This window comes from the organism of the source record quoted next, unplaced genomic scaffold (genome assembly GCF_019419815.1).
Source record: "Pyrus x bretschneideri cultivar Hongxiangsu unplaced genomic scaffold, Pyrus_bretschneideri_v1 Contig14, whole genome shotgun sequence".
Classification (NCBI taxonomy): domain Eukaryota; kingdom Viridiplantae; phylum Streptophyta; class Magnoliopsida; order Rosales; family Rosaceae; genus Pyrus; species Pyrus x bretschneideri.
Genome location: NW_025999435.1, coordinates 2,872,058 through 2,888,439, shown reverse-complemented (window position 1 = coordinate 2,888,439; position 16,382 = coordinate 2,872,058). Strand labels below are relative to the sequence as shown.

Here is a 16,382-nt window from a genome sequence, read left to right as displayed (position 1 = left end):
TTTGAACAATCTCGGAGCTGGTTTAATGAAATGATACAAAATGGTTGTGCTCCAAACGTGGTGACATATACTGCTCTTATACATGTGTACCTTAAAGCAAAGAAGGTGTCTGATGCAGATCAATTGTTTGAGATGATGTTGATTGAAGGTTGCAATCCTAATGTTGTTACTTATACTGCTTTAATTGATGGTCATTGTAAAGCTGGTAGAATTGAAAAGGCTTGCCAGATATATGAGAGAATGAGAGGTAATGTGGACATCCCTGATGTTGATAAGTATTTTGGAAGTGATGATCAGAGTATTGGAGAACCTAATGTCTACACTTATGGGGCTTTGGTGGATGGTTTATGCAAAAGCACATAAGGCCCGTGACTTATTGCATGCTATGTCAGAAGAAGGTTGTGAACCTAACCATATTATTTATGATGCTCTTATAGATGGATTTTGCAAGTATGGGAAGCTAGATGAAGCACAAGAGGTGTTTGCTAAGATGTCAGAGCAAGGGTACAGTCCAAATGTGTATATGTAGAGTTCTTTGATTGATAGATTGTTTAAGGATAAAAGACTGGATCTCGCTTTAAAAGTCTTGTCGAAAATGTTAGAAAACTCTTGTGCACAAAATGTTGTTATCTATACAGAGATGATTGATGCCCTGTGTAAAGCTGGAAAAACAGATGAAGCCCATAAGCTTATGCTGATGATGGAAGAAAAAGGGTGTTCTCCAGATGTTGCGACTTATACTGCAATGATAGATGGCTTTGGGAAAGCAGGTAATGTCGAAAAGTGTCTTGAGCTTTTGAAACAAATGAGCTCTAAGGGCTGTGCTCCAAATTTAATCACCTATGGGGTTTTGATAAACCATTGCTGTTCAAATGGACTTCTGGATGAAGCTCATAAGCTTTTGGATGAAATGAAACAAACACATTGGCCTAAGCATATGGCAGGCTACAGTAAAGTTATTGAAGGTTACAATAGAGAGTTCATGACCTCTCTTGGGCTTTTAAATGAGATGAGTGAAAGTGACACAGTGCCAATTACTCATATATACAAAGTTCTGATTGATAATTTTGTAAAGGCTGGAAGGTTTTCATATGTGAACAAGAATATGTACACTTCATTGATTGAGTCTTTTACATGCAAATAAGGTCATTAAGGCACTGGAGATGTTTGCAGACATGATGGCATGGTGGTTTTCCAGAGCTGGATACATTCTTTCATCTTATTACAGGTAACAAGTGGGATGAAGCTCTTGAACTATCAGATAGCATATGCCACATGGTTTGTCTCTCTAACTCGTCTTCTCTTCCATACTGTAGTTTTCAATCATTTCTTTTACATAAAAGTGTCTCTTTTTCTCTTTATGTACATTCTCAAACATTTCTTTCTTTTCTTTGCTTCTATGTTTTAGGTGTGAACATGATACATTTAATGCCCTAGAAAATGAAAAAAATAAAATAAACCTCAAACTAAGAAATGTGCACGGAGAACATCTAATTTGCATTTAAGAAATATTGAATAGATAAAACATTGAACTACTTCTCCTATGTTAATGGTTTTAATTTTGAAAAGCGTTGAATTTAATGTGACATTTTGTGTTGTAGGCTCTAGAGAGCGGAGAGTTGAGTGAAGTGAATTGGGTCTGACTTCCAAGAACAAGAGAGAGAGAGGGTGATAGATAGAATAGATGGTAGAGATTTAATACAGTAGGAAATCAATGATCCAGGCCGGGGGCTGGTTTTCTTCAATTTCTAGAACTGCCCCGCCCCGTTATTTATCTGGACCCGCCCCACCCCGTTTTGTATTTATAATTTTTGGACCAGCCCCATACCCGCCCCGAACCGCATGGATCCGCCCCGATCCCGGGGTCCAGGACCCGTTTGCCCATCCCGAGTTTCCGGCGCCAACAATAGAACCCCTTCATCGTCGGTGGACTCCATAATCTGTTCAAGTACAGTAACAAGTCTATTTGTTTCTGTATAATCTGCATGTAGATTTTATGAGTGGCTGTGCTCTTTGCATCTGTGCATGGACCTTTAAGCCATTATTGACCATTCAAAGGAATGAAATAAGAAAATGTGATTATATTGGAACTCATGTACAACTACTTGAACGAATTTTTTTGTTTGTATATCTTATATTAAATGGTTTGGCGGACTTGTCTGTTAAGGAGTCACCCCAGTGTCCGGCAGTTCTTCATCATGATGCTTTCTATTTCTTGTAAAGCGAATTTTCTTTATGACGTATAAGATCAGTGGTTACTTAAACACTCTTTCAGTCAGAAGTTTTTGTTCTTATCTCTCAACTTTTCCGCTTAAGTACCGTTTGGTTTGTTGTGGATGAGCTATCTTACTCTGCTGCACTATGTGATTGAGCTACCTCAAGCTTTAAATTTACGGTATCTACCTATAAGTTGTCTTTTGTGCTTTTTTAAAGGTTTGTAAAGAGCCCTTCTGTAGCATGTAGAGGTTAGTCCAGAATCTTGAAAAGATATTTGAAACATATTGATCACACAGATCTTTGATACCATAGCAGTAGCCAGTAGGATTGCTTCTGCTCTCTAGGTCTTACAACGGGACTTTTGTTTTTTTAACCTAGAATTGTTGATGAAATCAACAATTTTTTTTCTTCTCCCAAATTTTCTATTTAGTGACTTAGATATTACAACTTACAAATGCTTTTTGGTAAACCTGAAAAAACCTGTGTAACCTTGTAGTTGAATTATGAGCGTAGGGGGAAACTCTATTGATGAGTGTGGCGCTTTAACCGCTGTTCCAATTAAATTTAAGAACTTCAAATCTTCCATTGGCTCCAAGATTTCGGGGAAGTTTTCAAGTTTGGAGCACAAAGAGAGATTGAGCACCTCGAGATACTTCAACTTACAAATGCTCTTTGGGATACTTGAAAGCCTTTTGCAATTATGTAGTTCAAGTCTATTGAGAGCAGGGATAAATTCGATTGATGAGTGTAGCTCTTTAACTGCTGTTCCACTTAAATTTAAGGACTTCAAATGTTCCATTGGTTCCAAGATCATTGGGAAGTCTTCAAATGTTAAGCAGCTGGAGAGATTGAGTTCCTCGAGATATTTCAACTTACAAATGTTGGTTGGTAGACTCACAAGTCTTTGGGAACCAGTCAATGATAATTTACTTATATCCCTGGGAAGCTCAGAAAACTCGCGAAGAGATGTGCAGCCATCTAGATTAAAAGAACCAGAGACCTTCAGCTTACACCTGTTGCTTGGAAGTTTCTCAAGGTTACCGCAACGACTTATATTCAAGTAAGAAATTTTTTCGTGAGACCAAACTGATTGGGGCAACTCCTTTATACCACTCATAAATAAATCTAAGTATTTAATATTTCCTGGCATCTCTGGAAGATACTTGAGACTGGTGCAGCCTCGAAGATGAAGATGAGTAAGCCTGTCAAGATCTTGAAAATACCAAGGAATTTCAACCAATCTTTCACAGCCAGAGAGATTGAGCACTTGTAAGTTGACGAGTCTCTGTAACAGGAGTAGAGAGCAATATCAAGAATTAATATAATTTCTACACTTAATTTTATACAAGAATTAGAACAGGCATATAATATACCTTGTCTTCTTTCCAGAGCTTCTTAACTCGGCTATATGGCATATGAAGCTCAACTAGATTTTCAGGCGAAAATTTTGACGGCAAAGATTCTTGTGGATATGCGAACCAGTCAAGGTAACGAAGAGAATCGGGAAGGTCAAGCAAAGATTCTTGTGGATATGCGAACCAGTCAAGGTAACGAAGAGAATCGGGAAGGTCAAAAGAAGCGGCGGATTTGCGGTCTAATATTCGAAAAGTACTCCCAATAAGCATTATTAGGTTTGACATCAGTTTGAAGTTCAGTGGTTGCTTTTCACTCTCATACCAGAAACTAAGCAATATGGCTTCAACATTTGGAGTTTCCTGACAATAAGAACAAAGTTAAAATGTAAATATTTTCAACATGTTAAGATGTAATGCTTATTTGGAAAAAGAATTAAACAAAGTTATAGAATAATCTACAGTATTTGCGATGGTAATGATGTACAAGTTTCTAGTAAAATATCCAAGAAAATTGTAATAAAATAACAAAAACTACATAGACTTCGTAGCACAATAAAAAAATAGTAGAGTTATTCTTATTACTTAGTTGTACCATCACTTTGCCATCTTTCTCATAGAGGTAGGGCTAGTCATTGCATGGGGTCTCATCTTTATTAGAGAGATGATACAAATAATGGTATAAATAAATATCCAGAATAGCATTTTTGCAATAAAATTCAATCAAATTAATATTTTAAGAATCTGACTTCTTTTTATAAATGAGTTTTATTTTGTTGTGTTATCATCTAAGGTTTGCTATTTATTTTTTCTTAAAAAAAAAAGAAAAGAAAAGAAAAAATTGAATGCATTTGGCTCTTACCATGTTACTCTTCAGTACACGATAGACATCCTCATTCGTGAACAACCTATTTCGTTTACCGGGATCTTTAATACATTGTTCTCGAACAATTGTCCTTCCCATTTCTTGTAGCAAATCGTGCATCTCTATGACTTTCCCTCCCCATTCAACTACTGATATGAGAGAACTATCAATGAGAATTCTAATTCCGGTTGTTGCAAAGAATCCATGAAGATCTAACATTCGTTTTACCTCATTCACTTTCCTCCCTTTATGAAAACATGCTATATCCAGAAATATCTCCTTCTCGTATTTTCCCAATCTATCATAACTTATTCTCAACACTTTCTGGATATCTTCACTGGGAGATTGTTTCAATTTGTTGAATTCATCTTCCCAGTCTTCTTTGCTCTTGCAATTGAAGAACAAGGACCCCACAATTGTAAGAGCTAAAGGAACGCCTCCGGCATAGTCCACGATCTTTTTCGCCAACTCCTTATAATCTGTTCTACGAGTAGTGTTCTTCTTGAAAGCACGTGAACAGAAGAGCTGAAGAGCGTCATTCGGTTTTAATACCCCAACCTTGTAGATATTATCCTCTTCAACAGTTTGTCTAAGAGTGCCCCGATCTCTGCTTGTGATAATGATTCTAGTTCCAGTGCCATACCGAAGACGATCGCCAACTAAACGTTCCATTTGCATTGGACTACTCACATCATCAAGAACAATGAGGACCTTTGTGCGGCTGAGCCTATTTTGAACAGCAATTGATCTTATGGATAGACCTTTTTCCTTCAATATCTAGCTTAGAAGTTTCTTTTGCAGGCAATCTAGTCCATCTGGTTGTTCTGATTTCTCCCTAACATTTTTAAGAAAACAAGAAGCTTCGAATTTAGAAGAGAGTTTGTGAAATACAGTTTCAGCAAGGGTGGTCTTGCCAATACCACCCATGCCCCAAATACCTACAGTGATGCAAGCGTCATTTGAGTCAATGCCCAATCGCGATTCAATTTGCTGAATGTGGCTTTCAATTCCAACCAGGCCCTCTGAATCACATGACGATTCACAATTCAAGTTTGTCCAAATATGATTGACAACATTCTTAATTAGATCTGCCTCCGTCCTGGCATACACACACACACACACACACACACATATGATTATGTAGAAAAAAGCAATAGTTAGTCTTAAAGGCTAGTCAAAAAAGTTGTCACGTAAATAAAGAAATATACTAAAAGTTTTAACACCGTATATTTGTGCAAGAAAAGAAATCTTGTGTATTCTCTCCTCAAAATAGAATTAAAGCAATATTAAAATAGAAATATATTTGTTTTCAGGTAAACAACAATACAACTAAGTAAGCTTGCATATCATAGCATTCAACCCACTATATTTTTGAAGAAAATGAACTTGTCCCACTAATGAAATTGTTAACCCTAAAGGAAAATCAGATATGTTTAAATGAACTACAACTAATTACATGCATGGCCAAGGAATAGGGCCACCCCTCCCCAAACCCACCAAAAAATGGCAATATCGTAATTATCCTATTCTAAAGTTGGGAGGGGTGGCATTGTAGCTAAGCTATAGGGCAATTTCAATTGGGGATTTGATTTATTTACAGAATTTGTACCCTTTTAAAAAAAAATTCCTATTCATGGGGGGATGATTGGTGCGTTTGGGCCTAACGTGGGCTTTGTTTTGGGTGGTTAACGAGGAAGGCCTGATTCAATGTGCAAATGACCGTAATGCCCATCCAGATTTTAGATCCAACGGCCTGAGGTAAAAGGTGGGTAGGCAATTATCATTTTAGAATAGGGAGAGGTGCGGGTTGCAGTCGGTGAGATGGAGGGACAGGTGTTTCGGTTTGGTGCGGAAAGTGTTACAGAGAGAGAGAAGGAGAGAGGGAGGCGTGAACGGGGGCAAGTATGACCTGTTCGTACGATATTTGCGATACAGTAAGTGGAAGGGTTACATGGAGAGAGAGAGGGAGCCGTAGGGATTGCAGAGAGAGAAGTAGAGAGGGATGAGTGGGTTGTCTTCTCCTTTTCATTAGTTTAGCCTTACCAATATTAATTTTTGAATGGGTTATAGGTTGCAACAATATTCATTTATATAAGATTGAATGTTTTGGGTGTTCAATTAAAAGACCCTAAATTTCACCAAACATGCTGCTTTATTGTATATGTGAAATACCGTCCCTAGAATTTCATTATTAATTATGTATTTAATTATTTAATTCCGTATTTTGTATTTACATTATTTTTATTTTATTCTAATTCTGTCAATTTTAGAATTTGAATTGTATAGTTACAAGGTATGAATTTTTGTAATTTATTTTTCAACATTTGTAGACCTTTCGAGGTCACAATTAGTGTTTTCGAATCGAACTCAATTCGACGAGCGCGTGGGCGAAAACCGTTCGCAAATTGGAATGACAACGAAGAAGTTATGGATGTTAGAAGTTCGATTAAGAAAATAAAAAAAAAATGTTTAACATATAACTAGAAGCTCCATTAATTTGGGGGAGGGCTAATTAGAGAGAGACAGAGAGTGATAGTGAGGTGACCGATCAGAGAAGAGAGGAGAGAACCCAATGCGACGCATTCCTCTTGAAGGAAGATTTGTGAAAAACATGTTCATTTAAGCAACATCAATAGCATGCAATTAACAATTAAAGGCGGAATCATGCTTGTATGCACTTAAAAACAAAACATTTACCCATGAAATTCAAAGCCTAGTAGATAGGTGAACCAAGACTCAACTCAAAACAAAGTGAGTTGAGAAATCAATACCTTTGTAGATTCCTCTTTGCATAAGCAAAGGCTAATCACCCAAAGAGAGGGCCTTCATTCCTTGCATCTTAGATCCATGGATTTGGATGGATGAAAAGGTTTCTCCAAGTTCCCAAAATTGAGAACCTCTAATGATTCATCACCAAGGCATAATGAAGAAGAAATGAGTGACCTTGGAGGAGTTTGATTGCTAGATGATCCCTCCAAGGTGGCCGAAATTTTTGAGAGAAATGAGAGCTTGTGTTCTCATCATTTCCCCAAAAATAACCCTTAGTAAATTTTAGGCTATAAAGTCCTTTATATAGTCCCTTCAAATAAGTGACCTAATGGACCAAAAGCCCTATTCTTTTACACATGGCCTATAGGTTTATTGGGCTTTCAAGCCCTTTGTTTTATTCAAGTTGTCATACAACTTGAGTTAATGGGCTTGACATTCAAATCCCATTGGGCCTTGCGGCCCAAAACTAACCCGAGGTCTTTAACGAACTTATTCGTTTGATTAATTAACATATTAATTAATCCTAGCCTTAGATAAATAATTAAACCATTTAATTATTCTTACTCATCTCCGTTGTTTCTTCAAACTCTACCTTACTCGGTGAACGATCCATTAGGTTCCTTTTAGCGAGGCAGTGGGCGATTAAAACTCTTTCTAATCGATTGTGAATTGAAACTTACTTTCAATTCTCCCGTTAGTGATAATACACTTTTAGGGCTTCCACAAACCATGGTTGACGCCTAGCAGCATGTCATGGTTACCCAAGCTAATCAGAAGAGGTGGAGAACCTATTCAGTTTAGGATTACAAATGCAATACGGTCTTTCTCTAATACAATACTCTTGACCACATTGTTTGGTTTGATAGTTTATTCATGTCTACTATCCAATGTGAATCTTGTACTTATATGATTACCTTGAATGTGATCTGGAACGCATTCCAACATCTCATTCATACTCTGGCCAGAGATTCTAAATCATATCATAGAGTATTCTCCCTCAAATAGTTTGAAGGTTAGAGATCCCTTGTTGCGCATTCACTTGCCTCCATGGCTAAGTGGCTTAACCCCAACGATGCCATGGACACCCTCATGATGGAGTGACTTTGACATAATCAAAGATTAAGGACCTAACCACAAGACAACTGTGATGCCTCAGGTCAAAAGACTAATTTGCATTATCCCAACCATGAGTTCTCATGTGACATGAATATGAAAACTCTTCGTTGATTGTGTTCAGTGAACTCATTCTCTATTGAGCACCTACGTACTTGTCTTGATGTCACACACACCAATGACTCGAGACTAGTCACTCTCCCTGAGAGAAGACATAGCACGTACTGATCTTAACGGATTGTTAATGCCCAATTGACAATCCTATGATCAGGAACGTTTAGGATGTGTCAACGAAAGAATGGTCTCATGAATCTAACTTCTTTAGATCGCATTCTTCCAATCACATATTCCTTGGACTTATCGTTTAAGCATATAACATTTATATGAGACGGCTCAAACAATAATCTTTGCCCTTTACATTTAAACTACATTAGTTTGAAATGTCCGTAAAGTATCATCATATGATTGGTTTTAGGGCACATTTCCAACACCTCCTTCTTGACTCGGCTTCTGATCCGAACCCTCTGTAATTTTTGACATGATTTATGTCGATTTTTCCAGCTTTTCTCAACCTTTCACCACCACCAAACATCACCACGTCACTTTCCCTTCAATCTCCACACAAACTCGATGAGATTTGGCTTAGGTTTCGCGAAGAACTCCACTAACGGGTTCGTGAGTATTCGATGGTGATCAGCCCTTTTTGAAGCTTGTTCCTTCGACCACCGCCACCAATAGACGGTCCTTGAACCTAGAAACAAGGCCCAAGCCATAGTTGGGGTGTCGGGGTTCGAAGAACACTCATTTTAGGGTTCCGATGGTCTAGGGTGATTTCAGGCCACTTCTCGGCCGAATTGGACCTCGGCCCAGGCGACGATTGATATTCGTGCTAGGGTGCACTAACACAGACTCTAGGCACTAATTGTACATGTGACAGGCTTGAGTAGATTACGAGGAACGATGGGGATAGAAGTGCAAAGATCAGAGACTTGGAGCAATTAGGTTACCCCCTTATCCTTCCTTGTATTATTTCTTTTGTGATTTATATTTTGAGCGTCTATGGGCATGTCTTGGCCCTAGTAAGGGTTGTGTATTTTGAGAGTACAGTTTTGTATATATTTTGTGGGGGAGAGCCCACTATCATGTTTATTTTGAGGTATTAGTTCTAGTATTTCATTTCGTATCTTGTACGTATGTTAAGACATCCCCTACGTACTTGTGTCACTTATCGATCCTAGACGTATGTCATGATCGAGGTGTGACAACTTTTGGTGGTATCAAAGCTTAGGTTTAGGTTCCCATACCTTAACCTTAAAATGAGGAAGCCTTGGGTACTGGACCTTAATTAGGTCTACGTGGATTTATTTCTCAAATTTTGTGTATATGCTTATGTTGAATTCTTCTATGCACCAGATATACTATGACGACCCCACATGGTGTTGTTTGGCCACTTGGGGAGGATGTCCTTGATGAGGGCACTTCTGCTATTGATTACGAGGCTAGCCACGATTATGATGGACTTGATGGTGCATTTCAGGCCAGTGAGGATTTGACACAGCTGACGTAGGCTCACGTACGTGCGACTTATAGTAGGGAGAAGTCTCTATATGGAGAGTTTCGTACTCATAGGCCGTCTTCATTCAATGGTAGTACTAATTCGTGGGCGGCTGAGTCTTGAACCAATTAAATCGCCAGAGTTTTCACCGTTTTGCGATGCTCACTTAAGGAGCAGGTAGACCTTGCAGTGTATATGTAAACAGGCAGGCTTATGAGTGGTGGCAGATCACTCGTCCTTTATTTGTAATTGGAGGACCCTCAACTTGTGAGTAGTTTCAGATTGCATTCTTTGAGCAATATTTTTCAGAGTTATTTCGGGATGAGCTAGAGGCAGATTTCGCCACTATTGAGCAGGGCACCAACACAGTTACTGATTATGTGGCTCGTTTTACTCGACATTACTGTTTCTCTTGACACCTCTATGAGGAAAAGAAAATGAAGAAACTTATTAGCGGATTCAAGCCTAGTATAAGGAATCTATTATCTATTTAGGGATTGCCTTCATTCGCTCAGGCGATTGATCATGCACGCACAGCAGAGCTTCATGAGGAATAGAGGCACGAGCAAGTGGAGAGCAGAGGAAAATGGCCCAATCAGAAGGCCAATCATCTGATGTGTTTTCGGGTGGATCCCTAAAATGCTAGAGAATCTCGTTTGGTGGTTTTCATGGATTATCATATGGAGGACATCAAGGTACTTATCATGGAGATTTCCAGGCTACTTCAGAGGAAGCTCTCAGCATTCTGCTAAGGTGAGTCCTCAGAACCATTTTCGAGGTAGTACTCATAGGCATACAGGCGCAAACCCCAGACTTCTTCTAAAAGACGTTCAGAGAGTTATTTTAGAAGATCCTGAGACCAGCCACAAAAGACATTTCCATGGATTTTCACTCACTACGGACGTTGACACTATGGCGCATGTAGGGATATTTCTAAGATTTGTACCAGTGCAGCGAGACTGGTCACTATTTCGAGATTGCCTATAGATTACTGGTAGCGGAGCTGGTAGACCCGCTGCTAGTGTTGGGGGCTCAATAACATCTTTGGCATAGAGTAGGCCTTTTAGAGCACCTTGGGGCTCATTCAGCGGAGGATTGAACAGCAAATGACCAGATAGCAAAGCAACAAACAGCTTAAATGAGGTTCTCAGCGAGTTGGGGCCCAGAGCAATGGAGTTGGGATATCTCAAGTGGGTTCTCAATGAGTTGGCAAGGTTTGTGCACTATCCACTTTACAGGCCGAGGCTAAGCCTAACACAATCACATGTACTATTCATCTTGATTCGCTCCCTGCTAGGCCATTGTTTGATCATAGAGCCGAGAATTCTTTTATATCAAGTACTTTTGTTAAGTTTTTGGGTAAACCTATTGAGATGAGGGATGTGACATACTTTATTTCCTCTCCTTTTTCGAGGCCTTATATTGTTGACCAAGTAGTTTGATCTTATAAGGCTCAGGTGGATCAGGGTGAGATGACGGCATATTTGATGATTATTCCGATGCAAGATCTAGATGTCATTATAGGCATGGATTACCTATCCATATATTGCATGAATTTCGATTGTTTTTAGAAAGTGGTAACCTTTCGACTACTTGACGGACCTTAGTTCAGTTTGCTGGAGTTAATAAACTTGTTCCACCACCAGTAATGGTATCAGTTGTCAAGGCTAGACAACTCATGAGGCATGGATGTCAGGGTTATTTGGCTCATGCCATAATTGTTAAGCAAGGAAATAGTGAGATTAATGCCATTTCAGTAGTTAGAGAATTCCCTAACGTATTTCCTGCAGAGTTACATGGAAGTAAGGAAGATTGAGTTCACTATTAACCTTATGCCAGAGACAACACCTATTTCTAAGGCTCTGTATCGTAGGGCGCCTTTGGAACTTAGAGAGCTCAAAGCGCAGTTACATAAGTTATTGGATAAAGGCTTAATTCAACCCAGTGTTTCACCTTGGGGTGCTCCCATTCTCTTTGTGAAGAAAAAAGACAGATCATGTGTTTGCGCATCGATTATCGTGAGCTTAATAAGGATGCAAAGTGACAGTGCGAAATAAGTACCCTCAACCGAGGATTGATGACTTGTTTGACCAACTTCAAGGTGCTCAGTATTTTAGTAAGCTAGATTTGCGGATTGGTTATCATCAATTGAGGATCTGAGATGAGGACATATCAAAGACAGCTTTTCGGACTCGCTATGGTGCGTTAGCACAAACTCCAGGTGATTGTACAGGCGACAAGCATGAGTAGATTTACAAGGAGCCGGTGGGGGTAGCAATGCAAAGATCAGAGATTTGGAGTGATTAGGTTGCCCCTTCATCTTTCTTTGTAGTATTTCTTTTGGAACTTATATTTTGAGCACCTATGATCATGTCTTGGCCCTAACGAGGGTTGTGTATTTTGAGTGTATAGATTTATATATATTTTGTGGGGGAGAGTCCACTATCATGTTTATTTTGAGGTATTAGTTCTAGCATTTCATTTCGTATCGTGTACGTATGTTAAGAAGTCCGCTACATCTTTGTGTCATGTGTCGATCCTGGACGTATGTCGGGATCGAGGAGGTTCATATTCTTTAGGAAGCACATACTCCACAGTTGTAATTAGTTTTAGGTCAGGGATTGTGATGGGTGGATCGAAATTGGAATTATTATATGCTGTTTGGTTGCTTGCTTCAAATATGGTAAGCAGTGACACAAATAATGAAAACCCAGTCATTGGTTTACTTTTTCCTCTTTTTCGTTTACAACTTGAGTTGGAAAGGCCATTGCTAATCATTTTCAACATTTTTTAAGATCTTATAAATCCTTTTCAACATTTATGCATATTTTTCTCCTAGTTTACAATTCAGCAAAATAAAAGTTTACATTTCCATTTACAATAGGATGAAAATAATCACATTAGTTAACTTTTATTCGTACTTGGATGCAGATAATTGTGGTAGAAAAGTTTATTGTGGTTAGCTTAATAGAAAATGTGATATGAACATTTTGAAAAGTCCACTGTCTTTTCATATGTACGCTATAACATATGTCAGTTTCAATTATTCATGAGTAAAAGAAATTTTATTTTTCTCCTCCCAGTACACTTAAATTCGTACATCAACATATATTTATTTTTAACGTATATTATATATTAAATGCACTAGAGTATTCAATTGTTTTTAGCAATTAAGAGTCTCTCTTCTATAATTACACTTTTGTCCTGTCATCTTCACTAAAATGTCTTAGATTTACAATAACTTCTACTTTTTAATTTGTAACATAGAAGCATACATAGGAGGGCAAAAAAAATTTGTGTGTTGATCAAGGAAGTTCGAAAAAGCTGATTAGTATATGTGTAAAAATAATAGTAAATATGATTGTACATATGTGCAGATAGAGTTGTTGTAAATATGTGTAAATAGAGTTGTTGTAATAAGTTTGAAAAGCTAATTGAACTACATTCTACATTTGTTTATTATGCAAAGACATTATATTTTGTGATTGTATCGTCTATTAAAATGTTCTATTTTGTTCCATTATTTACATTGCATATTACTTACTTTGATGTGATGTTGTTCTCTAAATTACAAGAAAAATTCCACTTTTCTTTATGATTTGATTTTAATTACATGACAAATTTTTCGACCCGCAGCAACGGGCGGGCATGAAGTATTGTTAAAACCAAAATCTCCCTCAATTGCTTTGTAGCTAAGCTACAGTGCCACCCATCTCCAAGTTTAAAATCGAGCAATGCTTTACCAAATCTTAGCACAAATCAAATTGTTACACGTTTGAAGAAAATTTATAATTCTATACAAGTTAAAGAATGAGTTACTTACCCGCCTTTGTTTGGATAATCAAACCCAGATAGATTGGCTGCAGTCGTCAAAGCTTCCCTCCACTTGTGCACCTTATCAATATTGTCCTTGAAACGTTTTACAAGTTTAGTAAACGCACCCGCATAACTCCCGTCTTGTTTTCGTACATCAGGTGGATTGATGTTGTAGAATATGGGTATAACCTTCTGGCCATATCTTTCCTTGCATTCGAGTATATGCACAAGCTCATCCAAACACCATGTGGAAGAAGCGTAGTTTTGTGAGAAAATGATCACCGAAAGTGTGGATTTCTCGATTGCCTCGACAAGGGCAGGTCCGATTTCTTCTCCTTTTTGAAGTCTGTTATCTATGTAGGTTTCAATTTTCTTCTGAAGTAAGGCAGCATGAAGATGGCTGGTAATACCATCGCGGGTGTCCTCACCTCTGAAATTGATAAACACATCATACTTCTCCCGACGAGGGGGTATATTAGCTTCAATACCATCATCATCATCATCACCGGCAGCAGCTGCAGCAGATGACGGAGAAGAAAATTTTAACGATCTGCAGCACATCTGCAAGATAGTCATTATACACTCCATCTGTTTGTGTTTCTCTCAAGGAACTAACAGTAGACTTGTAACTTATGAGTAAAAACGCAGAGAAAGAAGCGAGCGCTTGATAATATATCAAAGAAAGCGAAGGGGAGAGTTGAGATGAATGAGATTTATTAAGCTATAGAAAATTTTATGGTGCTCAGGCTTTCCCAGAAATCATCAAAGAGATGAAACCAACGCAAGCACCTTTACCTTCCGCGTACAAAAAATCAACGCGTTCACACATGAAGAAGGACAGATGAAGGAAACATCACCATCAGTTCGTACCTTTCATTAAAGCTAGCTGACTACTCACGGATAACAGTGAATGGTAGTGGCAAACACACAGTGCGCCAATGGGCCCCCCTTCCCGGCCTTATGCGTTTTATGTACAAATTTTGTTGCTCGATTTTCAATGTAATCTGATCTCAACAAGGACTAGTGTAGCATTTGGACATCGTATTCGTTGGTGCATTATTAGTCCTGAATGTCACGAGGGATTGATGGAACATTGATGGACATCATATTATTAAATTTATATTGAGAAATGATATGGCAACTTCATGCTCCAACTTGCAACAAACAATCATTAACACAGTGACAAGGTGCCATGACGCAATAATCAATCACCAAAACTTGCAACAAACCACATAATTATTTTCGATGCCTTTTTTTTTTCCCTTAGAGCAACTCCATCTCTATCCATTTTGCGCCAGCACCCAGCCCATTTATCTACTTAATTGAACAGTAACAGACTTAATGAACAGTAATAGGTCAAAGCATCTCCACCCAAAAAAAAAATGTGCTGGCACCTAGTCTAAAAATGCGTTGGCACAAACGATCTCCACCCCTACAAAATGCGCTGGCACCCAGTCCATTTAAAATATTAAATTATTTTTTTATAAAATAATTAAAAAAAATAGTTTTAATTTCGGATAGGATTTTTAACCAATCTCGTCACGCCACGTGTCATTATCCGAACGTACTATTTTTTGAATAGATTTCCGCTAAGATTGAAATGTGGTGTAAGGTGGAAGATGAGGGTTAGGTATTTATAGAAAAAAAAATTAATTTTTTAAAATTTTTCTGTATTTTTTAAAAAAAATTTGACATTTTTTAATTAATTTTTAATAAATTTTAATGTTGTAATTAATCTGGACCGTTGGATTTGAAAAATAATCAAATCCAACAGCCAACACGATGCCACGTGGCCAACGGTCAAATTTTTGACCGTTGGGCCTTTTTTTTTTTTTTTTAATTTTTGGTGAAATAAACGTGGACCGTTGATCTGTGATCGGACGGTCCAATTTAAAATTTAAATTTAAATTTTTTTTACCGTTGGAAATCCAACGGCCTACAAAAACTAGCCGTTGGAAATCCAACGGCTCTGAGGAGGGCCACGTAGACCACATCCCAGATGACTGCAAGTGGACTGCACGCGGGCCCCAGCGCCTGCAAATCCTGTCGGCTACTCGCCTGGGCAGCCGCGTGTGTTGCACGCGCCAACAAACAGACCGGCTCCTGGGTCTGTTCATTTTGGGCTGGGCTGTTGACTGGCACGGGCTGGGTGCCAGTCAATTGTGCGGGCTGGAGCTCTTTCCTTGCAGGCCGGGCTGTTTTCTTCACTGGGTGCCAGTCAAACCCGCTGGGCTGGAGTTGCTCTTAGAATTGATACACACGGCTTTAGTATCTCTACAAATTCAATAATCACCAAAATGGGCTAGTAGCCAGCAACAGATTTCATAGCTCATGTTAATTTTTTTTTTTTCCACAAATAATATCTACAGAGTGATTTATAATATATATGATCTCGATAATAAGCAGTGAAATTTGTGTGTCATTCATGCACTGTTTGAAGAAGGGTGTTGGCCTATACCCATGTGTCCCAGGTTCGAATCCCTCATCTCTTAAATTATTTTAATAATTTTGAACAATTTCGAACCTTCTCCCGCCCTTTAATAACCTTAAATTCTTTAAAAATTAAAAAATAAAAGAATTCTTTACAATTTTGTGGAGTGAAGCAATGTAAATTATTGGGTTTAATACAACTGCGCCATGGTGAAGAAATTTGAGCCAGGCGTTCTCAGTCGGTTACAATAAATTAGTATCGAAC

General features: G+C 38.3%; 1 pseudogene; it reads right to left on the bottom strand.

The window, feature by feature from the left end:
• The window catches only part of LOC103953673, a 35,057-nt pseudogene extending 20,585 nt beyond the window's left edge, over positions 1–14,472 (bottom strand).
• Positions 14,473–16,382: the final 1,910 nt, after the last annotated feature.